This window comes from Python bivittatus, unplaced genomic scaffold, assembly GCF_059951505.1.
Source record: "Python bivittatus isolate LINGU-HERP-01145 unplaced genomic scaffold, Pbiv_v1 ctg000480_np1212, whole genome shotgun sequence".
Lineage (NCBI taxonomy): Eukaryota > Metazoa > Chordata > Lepidosauria > Squamata > Pythonidae > Python > Python bivittatus.
Window position 1 is genome coordinate 7,873,303 of NW_028277075.1, and position 19,666 is coordinate 7,892,968.

At 38.1% G+C, this 19,666-nt stretch overlaps 1 protein-coding gene and 1 long non-coding RNA gene across 6 annotated transcripts in view; one reads left to right on the plus strand and one right to left on the minus strand.

The window, feature by feature from the left end:
- Window positions 1–19,666, minus strand: part of LOC103060191 (neurexin-3-beta) — a 758,042-nt gene that overhangs the window by 505,470 nt on the left and 232,906 nt on the right. The gene's annotated exons all lie outside the window — the stretch shown is intronic.
- LOC148214904 (uncharacterized) overlaps window positions 1–19,666 on the plus strand; it is a 30,179-nt gene that overhangs the window by 10,109 nt on the left and 404 nt on the right. Inside the window, exons 3-4 of the long non-coding RNA XR_015796883.1 lie at window positions 4,907–5,035; window positions 18,728–18,798. This is a non-coding gene — a long non-coding RNA (uncharacterized LOC148214904). The remainder of the gene's footprint in view (window positions 1–4,906; window positions 5,036–18,727; window positions 18,799–19,666) is intronic.

Here is a 19,666-nt window from a genome sequence, read left to right on the forward strand (position 1 = left end):
TTAGAGGACTAAAGGATTATGAGAGTCCAAGTCAAAGGTATCTAGAGATCACCAGGTAAACTAGAGTATTGGATATGATGATACATGGAAACAGGTATGACTAAGCTGGAAACAAATTTCTGATGGTCTGCTATAAATATTCAGAAAATAATAAACCTCTTTTTACAGTTTATGTTCAATTTTTTAGCCCTACTGCAATTTTAATTTGACAAAATGCACATTTATTTCCCTAGAGTAGTGTGTCTCCTTCAAAAGGGTCAGAAACTTTAATAATCATTACATTATTTGTCTTTGATAAGCAGAGTATTTTCTTTCATGGTTCCTTTCAAGTTGTTTGATTGCTCAGCTGACATGAATGGGCACAGTATTGGTGTGTGGGAGTAGGGTGTGTGTATGTTTGAGAGAGGAGGGAGAGAGGGAGGAAGGGAGAAATTCATCATACAACTCTCTAGTTTTATTTTCTTTCACTCTTCAGAACCTATACAGTGGAGTGGGAAGGTGCCAAATCCTATTTTAGCTTCTGTTTAGAGCATCTAAATGCCAACAAAAAGCCTTGTTAACTTCAATCATTCCCAAATGTTCCTATTTCTAAAACAGATTGCTCTTTTTTCCCACCTCTTTTCTGGAAGTCACAGTCTCCTACTGACACCCACCTGCTCCCCACTTATCTAAGCTAAATATATTCATATCCTTTCTATATGTAAACCTATAATATCTTTGTAAATCTACTCCAAATCCCTCCCAGGCTAGTGATCAAATTACAAAACTCCCAAGATACAGGCCAGGCCAGAAATTGCCCTGTTTGTTGGTTTTATGCAGATACGGACAAAGATTTTATTTCCTAGAATTTGGAGAGTTAAAAAACTGCTGTGTAATTTGCAAATTTTGATCAGACAGTTCTTTCATTATCATCTATTCCTTCTTTGTTGTTAACACAGCGTTGCCTGATAGCTGCTGTCTTCCTTTATAATTTCATCTAATATTACTCAGCCTGTTTTACAATACAAACTTGGATATTCCTAAATGGGGACTAATTTAGAGTTTTCTTAGGTGCATGAAAGTTTGCCAAGTGGTAAGTAAAAAATGGGGGATGCGGTGGCGCAGCGGCTTAATGACGCTGAAAGTTGCTGGCCAGAAATGGTCTACGCTTCAGCGGTTCGAGTCCAGCCTTCGCGTTAAACAGGGTGAGCTCCTGTTTCCTCCCCGGTTCCTGTCAACCCAACAGGTCGAAAACTCACGTGAGTAGACAAATGGGTACTCTCACTCCGGTGGGAGGAAAAATGCTGGCGGCGCCTTGCAAAAAGGAGTTGGGAGCAGTTGCTGGTAAGCGCGAAAAACCGCGCACGCCCGAAAAAGGGCGCGAAGCAACGGAAACCCCGCCTCCTGCGCTCGCCAGCTGGGCTCTGCCCTAGGAAGGAGGCTCTGGCAAACCACTTCCGAAACAATTGCCTTGAAAACTGCAAGGACTCGTCCAAGCAGTCACTGCAGGGTCAGCAATGACTGAGCGCAGACAAAAAAAAAAAAAGTAAAAAATGCAGTGCATTCAGAGGCACAGCTTACTTTTAATGTGTGAATAGAGAAGAATGGCTTGGTCACATTCCAGCGCTAGGTGTGTAGAATTAAATTCCGTATCTGAAGTACATCTATTCTTTTCAGCAGCTCCCTCTGATATAAACAGTAACATAGGTCAAGTCACTGAACTATTCTCAGCCATTTATATCTTCATTTCTCCAGTATTACACCAGATGCTTATTATTTATTCCTTTATTGGCTTCCAAACAAGCTGAATTGCCATATCACAATAGGCCATACTGTATATTACTTGTTTGCATTTGGCTTACTGTGAGGTGTGAACCCAGCCAACAATCATTTATTTAATAAATCCTGGTTGGGCAAGCTATGGGTTAGGAGGATGTGAAAACAATGCAATGACTATCAGGTCAGTATGGACTTGTCAATAACAAGATCATCTTTTGATCAGTTAGCTTCCTTAATACATGGTGGAATGCTGTAGACATAATGTATCTTGATTTCAGCAAAGCATTTCACAGTGCACCTCATTTCTCATTAACTACCTAGTTAAGTGTAAGCTAGATGGCATAATAATGAAGTACATATATAACTGGCTCAAAACTGTACAGTAGAAGTGTTCATCAATGCTTTGTCACTGAACTAGAATGAAGTATTGAACAGGGTACCACAAGATTTAATCCTGTATTTTTTAAATATTTGTATTAATGATCTGGATGAAGTAGTAGAGGAAATGGTTGTCAGATTTTCAGATGACACAAAATACTCTAGAAGATAGGAAAAAAACTCAATAGGAGGTATGGAAATGATCTAAAATCAATAGAGTGAAATTTAATAGGGACAAATGCAAAGTTCTTCACTTAGGAAATACAAATGCTAAGTTATAGAATGAGAGATCTCTGGTTTGGCAATGTGAAAAAGTTCTTAAAATAAGTTATTTAAATACTATACAGCAGTGTTTCTCAACATCAGCAACTTTAAAATGTGTGGAGTTCAACTCCCAGAATTCCCCAACTTGCATGGAATGGGGAATTCTGGGAGTTGAAGTCCAAACATCTTAAGCTTGCTGAGATTGAGAAACACTGCTACTGTATACAGTACTAGTCAGCAACATGATGTGGGGGGTAATGCAAGTTCCACTTTGTCAACATTTGTCAGACCCCTTCTTGAGTACTGAGTCAATTCTGTGCACCAAATTTGCATAAGATTTCAACCAAACTAGAACAGGTTCCAATAAGGGCAATGAAAATGATTGGGGGACTTATTAATTAATAACTTAATAACTTAATTAATGCTATGATTGAAAGAACTGGGGAAGTTTAGACACAAAGTGAAATGTGAATGATGTGATGGAATGTGAGGGTGACCTTGGAAGACTAGGGGGGGAGGGAGGGATGCTGCCTAGGGAACGATCAGATAAAAGAGAAAGGGGTCTGCGACAGAGTAACAGCCAGACAAAGAAACTTAGGAAGCACCCACCCTAACTACTCAGGTGGTAAATAGGGAGGGTGGGAGATTTGTACTTTCAGACTTGCAAGACTCTGTTAATGTAGCCTTACAATAAATTAGAATTAGCTCATCTAATCATGTTTCCCCTCTGGTTTACCTGGGAGGGCTGATGAAGAGAAGAGAAGGGAAGAGAATAATATAATTGTTCTCTTCAGGTATCTGAAAATATGTTATGTGGAATAACACCAAGCACAGGTGTTCAGTACAAAACATAATGATGAAAAAATGAGCTAAATAAAATAAACCCCAGCCTTTTATTCTTGCATCCTGCCATTGGATGCAAGGAACATCCAAAGTCAGTTTGTGTTGTGACATTGTGATGTAGACTTTATCATTTCCCCCTCACTTGCACAACCGCCCTCCCATAGGCACTTATGAGACCAAGACCAGTTCTGTGTCACTTTAGAAGGCAGAACACATAATGTATTTAAGTTACAGGGAGATAGATTTCAGTATAATGTTAGAACAAAATCTTAAGAGTAAGAGCAATTCAACAAAGGAACCAATTACCCAGAGAAGTGGTGGGTTCCCCTTCACTAGCTATATTCAAACACAGTCTGCAAATGATCTGTAGTAGATCCTTTAATTTGAATCCTACACACAGCATGAAGGTCCTTTCAACTTTTTGATTCTATAACCTATGGCTTAGCATGATATCCATAATGCCCATATGATCCAAAGATAAATGAGACTTAGTAAAAAATGTCTGATCTTCTTGAAATTGTTTTCTAATAAATGAATGTTATGTACACTAACTGAGAGTAAGAAGGATAGGCATCTTGTAGGTGGCCAAGGATGGCATTTAAAACTTCTTGGAGATTGAAAGAAACAAAGTGGATTTGGCCACATGAGGTATCTGAACAGGGCAAGGTATGTAGTGGAGGGGGAGGGGATTTTTTTCCCTTTATTTTTAATTCTGATTGCCCATTTTTGGGCTTAAATTACAATTGCCATGTTTCCAATCTTAAAATGACAGGAAAGTGTCAATTTTCAGCAATCATAATCAGGGGGCCTGGAAAACTATAAAGGGGCTTAGAGGCTGGATATGATCTCAGATTATTCACTCCTGCTATATTCCACAGTTCTCCGGTGGACGTTCTATATATAAAAATGGCATTTGTAATATTGCCTCTGTATTTGGCAACTTCATTCCAATCTAAGAAAGTTTACAAGGTATTTCATACAGGTGATGCCTATATTGACTTGTGTATTTAGACTACAAATATAGTCTTAGAAAGGGGAACTAGATGTTAATACTTTAATAGAAGTAGTCCTTGACTTATGGCCACAATAGGGACCAGAAAATTCATTGTTAAGTGATGAAGTCATTAAGCAAGGCATCATGTGACTGCACCTGATTTTACATTTTTGTGGCAGTTGTTAACAGTGGTTAAGTGAATCACATGGTCATTAAGTGAATTATGCCATCATTAAGTGAATCATATGGTTCCCATGGATTTGCTTGTTGGAAGCCAAGTTGGAAGGTCACAAATGGTGATCACATGACCACTGGATGCTGCAACCATTGTAAATACATGCCAGTTGCCAAGTGCCCAAATTTTGAACATGTAATTGCAGGGATGCTGCAATAGTCATAAGTGCAAGGACCAGTCATAAGTCACTTTTTTCAGCACCATCATAACTTTGAACAAATGATTGTAAGTCGAGGACTACCTGTACCAAACATCCCCCAATATACCAAATGTGAAGATTCACTCACATCTCCAAGTAGCTTGTGAAAAGCATTAGCAAAGCAGCTTGTCTCCATATCAAATTGTGTGCTAAGTATACTATCTACCCTGCTGAGCAAAGTATAAAGTAATGTTGACTGCAGATTTATACTGCTACTTTTTCTTGTTATTTACAGTATATTGTTTACCATCCAATGTCAAGAAGAGGGCCTCTGCCCAATCCTCTCTGAATTCTCGTGTGCTACCTTTGACTGCTTTCTTTGACTCTGGCAGTATTTTAAACAGAAAGCAGAAAGATGCTACAGGTAGAAAATTCATTGTTTTCTGGCTTAGATATAGATGTAAAATTTGCTTTCTATTTCTTCTTTTTGCTTGCTCTGACCTAATTCTCCTTCAAGCTTGCCTGCTGTTGGATCTCCCTTACCAGTTCTCCTTTCAATTGTGCTATGCCTCCTGTTTTCTGGCTTGCCCATAAAAGGGATAAAGGAGAAATTTGTGCTGTCTGCATTTCAATGTAACTTATCCAATTATACAGCTATATACTAGAATCTACATTTTTGAGATTAAGAAAGTATATAAAAATGTATATGTAAAAGGAACTTGTAATGAAATGCATTGTATCAGAGAAAATCATTTGGAAAATTGAAGTATTAGATAAAATGCCAATTTTGGGAAGAAGTGTACACAAAGTAAATAGAAAAATGTGCAGGAAAGTTCATATTTTTGTCCATATAAAAGCAAATTAAAAATGCAGGCTGACAGGGGGACAGAATGAATTTAAAGTTGGAAGAATGAGAATCTGAGCAAAGTTTAATTTACCAGTAACAGAATAGAAAGGAATGATTTGGACAGATGTCATAAGAAATATGAATTGTCCTTGTCATCTTTCCTTTACAATGTCTAGGTAACTGAAACAATACATGATGCTCTCATATTATGCATTGCTCTGTCCTTATAGGAAACAGCTAATGAATTACATGAAACTGGACCATGATGTATTATATTTACCTAAACATTATTAAATACAGTAAAAACCTGGTTTCTTTCTTAATTCAGACTAAGTCTCTAACTCTAACAATATGCTATAAAGTAACTATAACTGCATAATAAACTTTCAGGAAGGACACTAGCATTTTCTTTCCACCATCACAACTATCAGCTCAATTCATCTGTCTGTGGGTCTCCAAATGTTGTTGGGCTATAACCCCAAGTAATCTCAGCCGATATGAACAATAATGATAGATGCTGGGAGATATAGTTCAGCAACGTCTATATCGTCACAGGTTCCACACTCCATCCTATGTTATTTTGGGGAAATATAGCTGCAACTTTTTCCAAAAAGATTTGTCATAACATTTTAATTAACTCTTAAAAGGGAGCTATGCAAATGTCCGCCTGCATACTTATGCCTGCATAAGTAAAGCTTTCATGACATAAATTGCATCACTAACAATCTTTGCATGCTCATCTATCTTCTAGATCTTTATATATTCAATTATATATACAAAGGTCTAAAAACAACATTTTAGAAGTTTACTTGACTAAACATTCTCACTGAGGAAATACACTGTGTTCCGTCCTGCTGCACTATGCAGATCATGAAGGCCCGTCAGACTATATGTTACCTTTAGACAGAAGGAAAGCCTCAAGTCTGCATTCAGAAAAAAAATCTGATGAGTATTCAGATTGCTGAATGAGAAAAAAACATGCTAACAAAGTATGAATTTCTCCTGTTATTAAAAAAAAAAAAAAATCCAGGAAACTGGTGAGAAGCCAGCTTCACGGAGTTCATTGGATAAAGCTGGAGTCCATAGCTTTCTGTAAATGTGCAGTAACAGAAACATTCTATGTAGTTGGGAGTGAAAGTGTTTCTAGGTTTCCATTTCAAAAATTGGGAATAATTATAGCTTCTGATGTATGGAGCAGGTGAATGGAAATTTGATCAGGTTCTGTTATATTTTATGCAGCTGTCGGTTTTAGAAATGAGAAAATTCCTTAAAATGTGAGACATTTCTTAATATGTCATTTGACCTGCTCTTTTCTCTCTTGAGTGAAAATCAGACATTTTGGATGGTGTATATGGAGGGTGGGGTGGGGGTTAAGAGAGATTTCTTTGAAGATTGCATAAATCTGAAAGAATGATCATATGCCTTTTTCCTCTCCTTATTTATATAGCTTTTGAAAATAAATTTCCTGTGTGGTCCCTTTTGATTTAACTTGCTGCTGCCAATTCTGCCATTATTTTGGGTTTACATTTTTTATTGAATGGGCCTTGAATTGAAAACTAGATTTCTTTCCAATTCACCTCACTTGCGAGGCGAGGGGAAATGAAAACGCCTGTCAGCAAAAGTAATGTGTTTAATACTGTGCCAACCCTAAACATCAGCAGAGATTTCTGTGTATTGCAAATAATTCTATCACCAACCTATATTGCTCAGCTGTGTTTTTATCTTTGTTGTAGGATAATATCAATATTTCAAAGTGTGAGACAAGGAATGTTTTATGAGATTGATGTGGGAAAGAAGTGTGACAAATATATAAGGGCAAAGGAAAATGCCTGTTCTTGAAAATGCTTTACTTCTCATGGGGATTTGCTGAGTTTATTCTTCCTCCATCAGAAACCCGCTGGATGCTTTTTGGAAAATCTGGATATTTAATATGGTGGGGGGGGGGACAATATTTTTGGAAAAGTATATTGTTAATTATTTCTGATATAAAGAATCTCCAATTCAACCCTAGAATTAGGGACTATGGGTAGAATCTGACTAGAGTAGCAGAGTTTCTTCTCCCCTACTGTCCTCTGCCCACCCCACCTCTTCTACATTCTCCAAACCTGTTTCAGAAAGTTGGTGATTTTCCAGAATGGTTTTGAGGTTACACATAAGCTACAGGGCGAGTGTGAATTGCCCCTCTCATTTCATCAACAGAAATTGCTTATGCTTATGGAAGAATACAACCAGACTCCAAGCTGCACTTTAAAAAAAAAAATGAAATGTGGGGAATGGGATTGCAGAGTTCTGAAAAGGAAAATGGACTGTATCCATTTTACATTGTAGGTGAAATACAATTGATTTTTTGATGGGGCCACATGCATAACTTGTCAGCAAATTTGTTTGTTTGTTTATTAGGGAATGTTCAAAGCAGTGATTCCTTCACTTGGATCCAATATCTTCTACTCCTTTATTCTGATGCATACCCTGCAGGCCTACATAGTAAAGGAGTTCAGAACTATAATAAACTAACTAAATGAGTGGGATTCAAACAGCATGCTAAGACACATTCACAGAGAAAAGTAGAAAAACTCAGACTGACATTGAAACCAACCAAGCTTTGCATATTCACATAACCTTAGGCTTCTAACTTGCCTAAAGTTGTATGAACACAGCCATATTCTATCTTCAAATAAAGTACTTTTAAACCATAAGCAAGTGAAATGATTCAATGCTATATTGCAGTTATTTTACCTAACTTTCTATTTTCAGGGTAGCTGATTAATACTGATTTTTCAGAAAAAATACAAAAACCCAGGTGCCCAACTTGGAAAAGACTCAAGATATTTGGTAATGTAACCCCCACCCTCATAGCCTTCCAGGAGCAGATGAAAATATGGCTCTTTTGGAGGGCCTCTGAGAATTAATGGTATACAGAAACACTATTGTCAATAATTTTATAATTTTAGCCTTTCACTGCTAGTTATCATTTTAATTAATTTTTTTCTGTTTGTGTATTCTGTTTTTATTACGTATATTCTGTAAGCCATCTCAAATGCAGTTGGTTTCAGGCAGTCAGATTAAATAAATAAAAGTATTTATTTATTTTAAAATTCCTAAATTCACAGTAGTCTGATGAAAAATTATTCTGTATCATTCAGAATCATTGCCTCTGCTATTTATAATTTATAAAAATAGTGTAAAAACAATATAAAAAACCATACAACAATATAATCAGTAGTTGAGATATAACAAGAACCACCACCAGCAATCAGTATAACCACTATACAGGAACTAATACACACCCAGATCCCCACACCTGATGGCAAAACCCAGTCTTTAAGGCCTTATGAAAGGCCAAGTAAGGTCACGGCCAATTTGATCCCCAGTGGGATGATGTTCCAAAGGGTGGGGGCCATGACAGAAAAGGCTCTCTTCCTGGGCCCCATCAAATGGCATTCCCTAACAGGGAGGACCCTACGCATTGCCTCTCCTGCCAGACCTAATGGGATGGTAGATGTAATTGGGAGAAGCAGTCCCTGAAATAACCCAATACCATGCCATGAAGGATGTTATAGGTCATCATCAGCATCTTGAATTGAACCTGGAAGCATAGTGCTAACCAATGCAGCTTGCAGAACACAAGTATTATGTGCAGTGATCCAAGAGTGCACATAACTACCTGCACAGCCACATTCTGCACCAGCTGAAGCTTTTGGATGCTCTATAAGGGCAGTCTCATGTAAAGCATATTGCAGTAGTCCATCTGGGAGGTGACCAAGGCATGGGTGACCATGAACAGGGCCTCCTCATCCAGGAATGGGTGCAACTGCTGCATAACCCAAACTTCTGCAAAGGCCCTCCTGACCTGAGAAATCTACAAGTTCTGCTCCCTCTTTTCCACATACTTTGCAAAACTTAGTAAGTAAGAAGTTGCTCTAAAATTTGCCCCCTCCTCCCACTATCCTTTTCCTTTTGTCATATATCTTTTGGACTACAAGCATAAACAAACAAAAATCTCATGGTCATTTACAGTACAGGTCAGTGATCTGTATTAGCTGTGAGAATGAGACTAGTGAGAAACATGAACAAGCACAACATCCACTACTTACTAAAGTAAAAGAGGCAGTATGTGGGAAATTATACAGAAAAACGTTCTTTTTCGTAAGGGGGAAAAAAAAACCAGAAAGGAAAAAATTGATAGTTTCAGTTGTCAAGCTCTAGTGCTGTACATCCATCCTACAGAATCTCAAAAGGAAAGCCTTGCATAAGAATTGCATCCCACAATATGTTTTACTTTTTTTAGGGTGCTAAAGTATTCTGTTCCTCTAGTAAAACATTATTTAGGATGTTCAAAGCAAAAAAGGGTAGCAAAGAGTTTCTAAACTGTGGAAGAGGGATGGGAATTAATATAGTTAATATTATATTACTATATGAAACTGTATGAAATATAGTTCAAGGTTCCATATTTAGTACTACAGGACAATTTTGAAAGGGGAACTAGAGAAATTCTATGGAGAATAAAACTGTCATAGTCATGATAACTATATATTTTCTCCAGTATCAGAGGCAATATGCACACTGTGCAAGATTAAGAGGGTTCTGTCACACTCGCAACTTACTGTTTTGGGACATCTGGTTTGCCAGAATTCTGGACTAGGTTCAGGAAATGTTGTTCTTACAACTTTATGTTTTAGTTTGTTTTATTTTCCTAACCTGCTCCTATTCTGCTGGTCCTTCCCATAAATGTGCCCACTTTTAAATTCCAAATGCCATCTGGATATAGCCCTAGAATGATTTTCCTTAATATTTAGTTTTCAAAAAGCTAATACTGTCATGGTTGATAATAAACAGAGCTCTATACATGCTCTTTATACAATTTCCTCACAGCACACTGAGAAAATATCAGTAGAATGCAATTGTTCCCTGACCAGAAGTGCATCACACTGTTCAAAATAATTCAGATTTCATAATTGCTCAGGGAAAAAAGTGCTGTGTTCTTGCTGGTTGATTTTCATTATTCTCATTTCTGAAAGAAGAAGAAAATTCCTCCCTTTTTATGGAATGCTGATTATTTTCTGCTGTAATGGTTATTTTCTGAACTGGAAATAACAACCTAACTTTACATACATGATAACAGAATCGTTCCAAGACATTCTGCCAAGAAGCAAGGCTTTTTCTGTGAAGGTTCAGTCATTTCCTGAATGAGATTCTGATCAATTTCTCTGATCTTGCAAAATCATTTAAAATATCATTCTGGAAATGATGCTGCAGGGAAGAAAGCCCTGTATGGGTGCCTTGGTCAAGCTTCCTTTTATGCAGAAACTTTTAAACTTATCTCATGATGGATAGAACATTCTGTGGTTACCTAGCCATTCCAGGAAATGCTGCTGACTTTGAAGTTGTAGGAACAGAGCATCTAGACCGACAAAACACACATAACTCTTCTGATGTACAACTGGACCTCTCAGCCTTATTTGATTGTTTTGATCATCAAAAGCTCCTGAAATGCTTTTTGAAATTCTACTATGAGATTTCTAATTTGTAAACAGGTTTACCTTCTCATCTACTGCTTCAATTAATTACTACGATTTCAACCAGTGCCTTCCAGAGTGTCTAAATGATAACACAGATTCTGTAACTATTAGCTGAGCCAGATGAGAATTCAGTCCAAACCCTTGGAGGCCCTAGGGTGCCTTTCCCAGAAATGCATGTTAGGACATGCAGGTACAAGGCAAGGCTGACTATGGTCTTCCTTAACCTACATAAAAGTTCATCAAGTTACATGCAAATTGTCATCTACATCAGCTCAAAGATTTCATGAAAGGGAATAAAAAGTAAACACAAAACTTCCCTTATTTTCTTCCTCAGATGAGCATTATGAAAGTTTCATAAGGATTTCAACAATCCTTAGCTATAAAATGGTGTGTAACAGTTATGCACTTTTAGGATTATAGGAGGAGGCATAATTGATAGCATGAGAAACAGAAAGAATCGGAGATGTGGGTGGAAATGAGATTACGAATGAGTCAAAGGGGTGACTGATTACTAAGTGCATTTTTCAGCATCTCTGCCCCGTGAACATATGAAGATGTTATTTTTCTTAATAGGATTGTGATTCTGAATTCTCCACTTTCTCCCTTGTATACTTTTATAAACTCTAAAAAATGCACAAATGAGCATGAGGCAAAAGATGCACAAAAGAGCTAATTTAAGAATGAGACCCTACACACATGTGCACATCCCTTCTGATTTTGAGGAGTAAGCTACCTATAATCCTTTGTAAGCTTATGGGGAATAAACCTCAAACAACATTATTTATGAAATGTATACACCACCTCAATACAGTATACTGGACCTCAAGTGGTTTACAACATATATAATGAAAAAACAGTAGCAATAAAGTAAGATAAGTTTGGTGTCATGATTATGGCACCAGGCTAGAAACCAGGAGATTGTTCTAGTCCCACCTTAGACATGAAGCCAGCTGGGTGATCTTAGGCCAGTCACTCTCTCTCAGCTCTAGGAAGGAGGCAATGGGAAACCACTTCTGAAATATTGTCAAGAAAACTGCAGGGACTTTCCCAGGCGGTCACCAGGACTCAACACTGATTTGAAGACACAAATATATATCATATAAATAAATGCACAGGTCCAGTGAATGCTATTCCTAATGGTCCTCTAAATGACCTTGTCATTGTAGAAGGACAGCCATGTTAATCTATGGCAGCCAAAACATCTGATGAAATGAGCTATAGCTCATGAAAACTTGTGCCTTTGAATAGAATTTGTAGGTCTGAAAAGCTAATAAATGACCTTGATTAATTTACCAACGTTCATTTGTAACAGAAAACAAGGATTTGAAATCTAAAATGGAGTGCTGTTTGGGAAATAATTATTTTCTGGGCTTGCCTTACACCAGCTACTGATGAGATATAGCTGCGTTCCTGGGGATATGAACTCTTACCTATTTACCAGAAACAGTATCCATTGGAATAAAATGGGCAAAGTTCTGATACAGTTCTGAGCAGCTTATTATACATTGCTGGGAGAAATTCAAGAACTATATATGCCTGTAGGGAAAATTATTGCCATTGCTTCAGACCTGTAATGTGAGTAGCATCTCTGAAACGGCAGTTTTGTAACTGTTTGTGTGACTGTAGTTATTTTGAACAGAACAATGCAGAATGACATGGTTTCATCCTAGATGTGTAATGGGTCCCCAACCAGACTTAACAGTTTTCAACTTGATGAATTGTCCATGGAGCAAGCCTGTTGGAAAAAAAGTCCAAGAGGGAGATGTGCATAGGAAAGACAGAATAAAGTTGAGATCACATGTGCATTTAGCAACATTCATAGGAGTAATGTCATTCTTATGCAGGCATTCATCTGCTACATGTATAGGGCTCAAGTGGAAATATTGCAAGGTCCCTGTGCAAATGACTGATTTTAGAGATCTTGGAATATTGACTCTGAAGTTCTGAGAGGCTATTGAAATACAATTTTCAGCTTTCAGTTGGAATTTATTTATTTATTTATTTATTTATTTATTTATTTAATTTATCTTCACCCATCTCCCCCTAATGGGGGACTCTGGGTGGCTCACACAGTCCATTAAAATAATAAATACATATAAAATTGGAAAAAACATAAAAACTGTACAAAAAACTGTACAAAACATTACCAAGAAAAAAGTCCGAGAGGGAGATGGTTTCCTGGGCTGGAGATGAAAGGCTTCTAAGGGACTAGCCATCCCCACACTTGATGTCTCCCTTCCTCCCCCCAAGCCAAGTAGCAGAACCAGGTCTTCAAGTCCCTCTGGAAGGCCAGGAGTGAGGGGGCCAATCTCAACTCCGGGGGCAGGATGTTCCAAAGGTTGGGGGCCACAGCCGAGAAGGCCTGTCTTCTGGGCCCCACTAATTGGAGCTCTTTTACTGAGGGGGTCTGAAGCATGCCCCCTCTGTGTGATCGGGTGGGACATGTTGAAGTCATGGGGAAGAGGTGGTCCTTTAGGTAACCTGGTCCCATGCCATATAGGGCTTTAGAGGTAATAACCAACACCTTGATTTGGACCTGGAAGCAGACTGGTATCCAATGCAGCTTGCGGAGCAATGATGTTACATGGGTCCTTCTTGGGGCTCCAAAAATAGCCCACACAGCTGCATTCTGGACCAGCCGTAGCTTCCAGATACTCTTCAAGTATAGCCCCATGTATTGCAATAGTCTATATGGGAGATAACAAGGGCATGAGTGACCATTCAAAGGGCATCCCGATCCAGGAAAGCGCATAACTGGTGCACAACCCGAAGTTGTGCAAAGGCCCTCCTGGCCATGGTTGCCACCTGCTCTTTGAGCAGGAACCATGAGTCCAAGAGAACCCCCAGATTACGCACTGGGTCTGTTTGGGGCAGTGCTACCCCATCCAGCACCAAAGATGACAAGTCCTGTTTACAGAGGAGCCGTTAACCCACAGACATTCCATCTTACCAGGGTTCCGCTGAAGCCTGTTGATCCCCATCCAGACCCTTACAGCCTCCAGGCACCGCAAAAGGGTGGTCACGGCATCACTTACCTCACCTGGGATGGAGATGTATAATTGAGTATCATCAGCATATTGATGATATTTCATCCCATGATGGCAGATGATCTCACCCAGCAGTTTCATGTAGATGTTGCAAAGGAGCAGAGAAAGAACCGAACCCTGCGGCACCCCACAAAGGAGGGGCTGAGGCTGGGACTTCTCGCTCCCTGTCACTATCATTTGGGAATGGCCCTGGAGAAAGGAGGAGAACCAGGGCAAAACTGTGCCGCCCACCCCCAATCCTCTGAGCCGTCCCAAAAGGATGCCATGGTTGATGGTATCGAAAGCCACTGAGAGATCAAGGAGAGGAAGGATGGTCGCACTTCCACCATCCTGCTCCCACCAGAGATCATCAATAAGTGCGACCAATGCCATTTCTGTTCCGTATCCGGGCCTGAAACCTGACTGAAAAGGGTCCAGATAATCCATTTCCTCCAGAACCATGGAATCCTGGATAAGGTAGGGCTCCTTTACATGGTATGCTTTGCACAATCATTCAGATGAATATGCTCATGGTCCACTGTCAGATTTTCATAGCAGACATGCAAATATCTGCGATAAGCATGTTTAGGATAGAGTTTCATGGGTGTGCATATTCACCTCCCCATTTGAGCCATATTGTAGCCAAATGCCTGTATTATAAAGTTTAATCATACAGTATGTAAGACTCCCACTTAATGGGACTCATGCTTATCTATCCTAAGCAAAAATAAATGGGGGAATAATTTCCATTTTTTTCTTTTAAAAAATGTTATAATGATATTATGCTATTATGCCAACCCATTATTTTACAATACTGGGACAATTAAGTTGTAATGTTAGTTACTTGGAAAGTTCTCTCTCTAAGCTTAGACTAGTATAAACAAATGAAAAAGCTGCTCCAGCTTTGGACAAGATGAGAGTAAGAGAATAAGAGTAATACTAGAAGCTTGCATATGTGAAAGCTAATCTTAAAACAGAAGATATTTGTACATATGTCATTTTTCTTTTCTCTGATGTGGAGAGTTTAACACAAAGAAAGCTGATATGTTCAGGTAAAAAGAAAACAAAACAAAGACATATTTTTGCAGTGATTAGAAGCTGGCTTTCATTCTCTGTTCAGGGTATACATAATAAAGAAAATAAAATGCAAAAATTACATGGTTTTTTGGGGGGGGGAACTCATTATACATAAAATGAAAGAGGAGAAGGAGGAGATGACAATGTTAAAGAACCTCATAGTTTCTATCAGGTTTAAACATTTTTACAGCTATCCAATGCTTCTTGATCTGATTTTTAAGTTACAGTGACTAATTGGGAGAGGTGACATGTACTGTATATGTTTGGCTCCTAAACAAACTAAGCTCTACCATGCAAAAGAATTCTACTTCAGTTAACTACACATTTTTTTAATGCCAATGCAGGTGTTTTTATCTTGACTGCTGGAACAGATAAAAGGAGATAAAGAAAAACTGCAATGTGATATAACCACACTTCTTAAAAAATGGAAAAGCTCTAGTTTGAGTTCTGTCAAGCAAATAGGGCTAAGGCAGAGATAGGCAAACCAAAGGTAATAGCTTGGAAAAAAGTGAACCAAGTCTAGGTGGAAAAACATGGTTTAATATGGCAATAATTTATTATTCTGTATAAAGACACATTGCTTAAGCTGAGAAGTCAGGCTAGAATTGTACGATTTGTAAACCCAGGCATAATTCTACTACCCAACTGCATTATTTAGTGTTGGATAGCAGACGATAATTTACTTTCTGTCAGACTGCTATGATATTATCTGAGTTAACTACAAAGCTCTTAGGATTTGTAAACCCAGGCATAATTCTACCACCCAACTGCATTATTTAGTGGTGGATAGCAGACAATAATTTATTTTCTGTCAAACTGCTATGATACTATCTGTGTTAACTACAAAGCTCAACATCTGGTTTCTACCCAAACCATATGCCTAAGTTTTGCACCAGTTCTGTAATCTTTTGTTTCACCAGATCCGATTTTGTATCCCCTGAAATGGATAACTGGGCGTGCCTCCTGAACCTAGCTATGGAACCTCTCCCCAAACAAATGGACCTGTCTCTACCAGATCAACACCAAATTTTTGTATCAAACTATCTCCCCAACCCTGGTTATGATATCCTCCCCCTAGTATGGAAATTGACAAAACAAAGCCTTTAAGAACATTTATATGGTTTGTTGCAACAAGATCAAGTTCTATATTACCATCTATAAATCAGTTACACAATGTAGCTGTGGGCATTCCTGTAAGCACCCAGAGCTAACATCTTAGTGTTTTCACATTCATTCTTAATATATATTTCTGGAGCAGATTTAGCTCTGTGATTTGTGCCTTCCTATTTTTTCCTATTGGATATACTTATAAAGGTCAAGAATGCCCATTAGAAATAGTGGGAGCTCTTTGAAAATCCTTAGGAAATAATGGAACCTGAATATATCTATTGCTTTTCTCTCATCTTACAATTCCTCTCTGTTCTTATTTTTCATACAGTTGGTAAACCATGATGATTGTCACATCATGTTACCTTGCAAAACAATGACATAATGCCAGACAATTACCATAGCTTAAGTGAATGTCTTTTTCAAACAGAGAGATTTATGTTTGTTAGTCAAACTGAAGAAGCCTGGGGCATATCCACCCAGCAATCTACCCCAAGATATCCATTATGATTCATTTTGTAACTATAAACGGACCTATACTGTAATCTAGCATCCAAGGCTGTGTAAAGCTTCAAGGGGGTGTTTCGCTTTGATAAAGTGTCATGGAAAGTATCTCTTCAAAGTTGCTCTGAAAAGCAACATAGTTCTTCCCTGCCGTCAAAAGTGAAGTGGTTGTGTTGCAGTGATTTGTGTTGCTACAAAGCCTTGTCCAGTAGCTTCTCTTCTGATTCTTGCAATCAGCTACTAAAACAATGGAAGAAGCATCAGTGCATACACAACACGGAAGCCTCAGAGCAATACAAAAGTGCTTCAAGTTGTGTTACCTCTACACCTCAACTAGCAGAATTACTTTACCTCTATAGTCTAAACTGCCTCTTTGAACATTAGTAAAGCATAGCTTCTTCCCACAGCCCTACCAGTTTCATTCTTTAGTAGCCTGTGTTTCAGATTTTGCATGAACTCAACTTCTTGATGCTTTTAAATAATTGGTGTTGTGGCTGTTTTGATTTTAAAAAGATTATGCAGGCATTCATGAAAAACAGAAGGGCTACGTGGGGGAGTGTGTATGTGTGTGTATGGTTGTTTGTCTATCTGTATATGCTGAGCTGATTTTTGGCATTTTTGCACATTTAGAGTGATGATTTGAAAGTTCATTATGAGCAGATTTAGCTGAACCTGTTTTCAAACCTGATAAGGGAGGATCTCTGAAATGTAGGGAGTTTTCTGCTATCCAGTTTAAGACCTAACATATTGTCTGTTAGGAGCAGAGGTGAAGAAAGATAGGTGGAAGAATAGAAGGACTGAAGGCCAAATTACTTCGAAGATTGGCTAAAAGAATGAATGGTGTTTCCCTTGGGTATGAGAAAGCAGAGGTGAAGCAAACAGAAGAGAATTAGACAGTGTTTTTTGTGTAATTTTTCTGAACAAAGCAAATACTCTGGAGATGATCATGGGCTATTCCAGAGATGAAATTGCACAAACAATTAATGTGTATTTAAGGTTATTTAATTGGAATTGTGCATAAATTGGTAGAGAACTGGGAAAACCAGAATGAATAGTTTGAGACATGGAACTTCTATACTAACCCAAGGGACCTTAGACATTCAATTCTGGGAACAAAATGCTTTTTTACATTGTTATAGAACTCCAAAAACAATATTTCATTCTGTCACTCTGCTCACTCTAGCAACAATGCACAATCAGTTTAAATGTACCATTCTGTACATCCAGTTTCTGAAGCTTCCCCATACAACTTGGGTCCTCTTTCTCAAAAAAAAAAAAAAAAAAGTATCAAAAACTGTTTTTTTGTTTTGTTTTGTTTTGTTTTGTTTTTTGCTGATAGGTAAAATCCCATTTGCAAAGGCAGCCCACTCTATCCTACAGCTAGCACAGCTCGGATGGAACACCTTGGACACAGCATAACTGCCCAGTGCCCATCCAAAATGCTACCCCTGATTGCCCAAGATTAAAGGGGACTGAATAAGCAATAAACACAAAGAAGAAGCAACATCAGTGGGTGAAAATACTTGCTGTGATCAATTGTTAACAGCCACAAAAATATATATGATTAAATTGCAAAGCGGCAAGTCAGCAATAAGCAACTCAGCCTTAAAAATTATTCATTTAACTGTTATGATTCTTGCTATGTTCTACCTCTTAGTACATAATCAGGCTTTTATTCAGCTAACTGCTTCATTCCTTAACAAGCTATTCATCTGAAGAGGTTTCACAGCAGGATTCCCACCATGTAGCTTCCCTTTGTGTACAATGAACATAGAAGACTTCCCTTCTTTGACATTACACATTTCCTTCAAATAAAAATTCTCAGTGAGTTCGCTGCCAGCAATTTCTGTTACAGCTTTAGAAAACATTCTAAGGTATTGGAAAGACAACTTCTGGCTTTTGAGATAGGTGTTGTTCAACAGTACATGGATGAAAGCTTCCAGAATAAATTCATAAGAAACTTGCTCTACTTACTGCTCTTAATTTATGTTTCAGTGAATATGTTAGTTAAGCTTCCCTTTTAATTTTTCCAACAGAACATGTGATTGACCAAGCTAAGCACAGTCCAGCTGGAATATAAAGTAGCCTCTTCCTGCATAACTGAAAGGTATTCAAGCTCCACAATTCTTTTTTTTTAAAAAAAGAAATGTAAAGGTTCTAATGGGTTGGGGTAGCTTAATGTTTTGTGGGGACCCAGCACAGAATGGAAGCTTTTTCTTGGAACAGGATCCTATTGAGTGTCTCAATATTTATATGGTTCAAAGAGGTAGATGCTGACACCTGGCCTGCACAAACTACTGTTCATAAAAATGCTTCATTTGATGCCACATATTTCAAGAACACAACTTACTCTGATTTCCCCCCACCCCAAGCCTCCAACCATCCTAGATCTGTTCCCTAGAATTTGAGGCACTCAAATGGAAGTCCAAACCTAAAGACACACTTGCCATCTGTTAATCTAAGATTTCCCATACCTAAACCCTATTTATAAGAGAAAACCATAATAACTAATCCAATTTAGGATATCAGTAATCATACCCAACATGGGATCCCTGGAACTCCAGGAAAAAATGAGATAGCAGAAGCAGCAATAAAGCTGCTCAGCTGATACTTAGGCATAATTGACAGAGCATCTTATTTTACTTTATTTTCAGTAACGTATTTCCTGGGAAATTCTTTTTACTATCTTGAATACAACATCCCACTACAGTTGCCTACATCCCACAGCTATGTAGTTTGCCTACTTCAGTACAGTAGGCAGGCAAACTACATAGCTGTGGTGGTAGAAACAAAAGACAATTTAGCCTGATATGACATACTTTTTGAAGGTCTGCTTCACTTCTAACTATGTTTGTATATTAAGTACAATATTGGAAATTATATCATTTTTTAAATCTCTTCTCCCCAAAGTCTGTCTTATATTATTTGTAATGATCAACTGGAGTCCAAATGTCAGTGTTCAACTTCCTTTAATC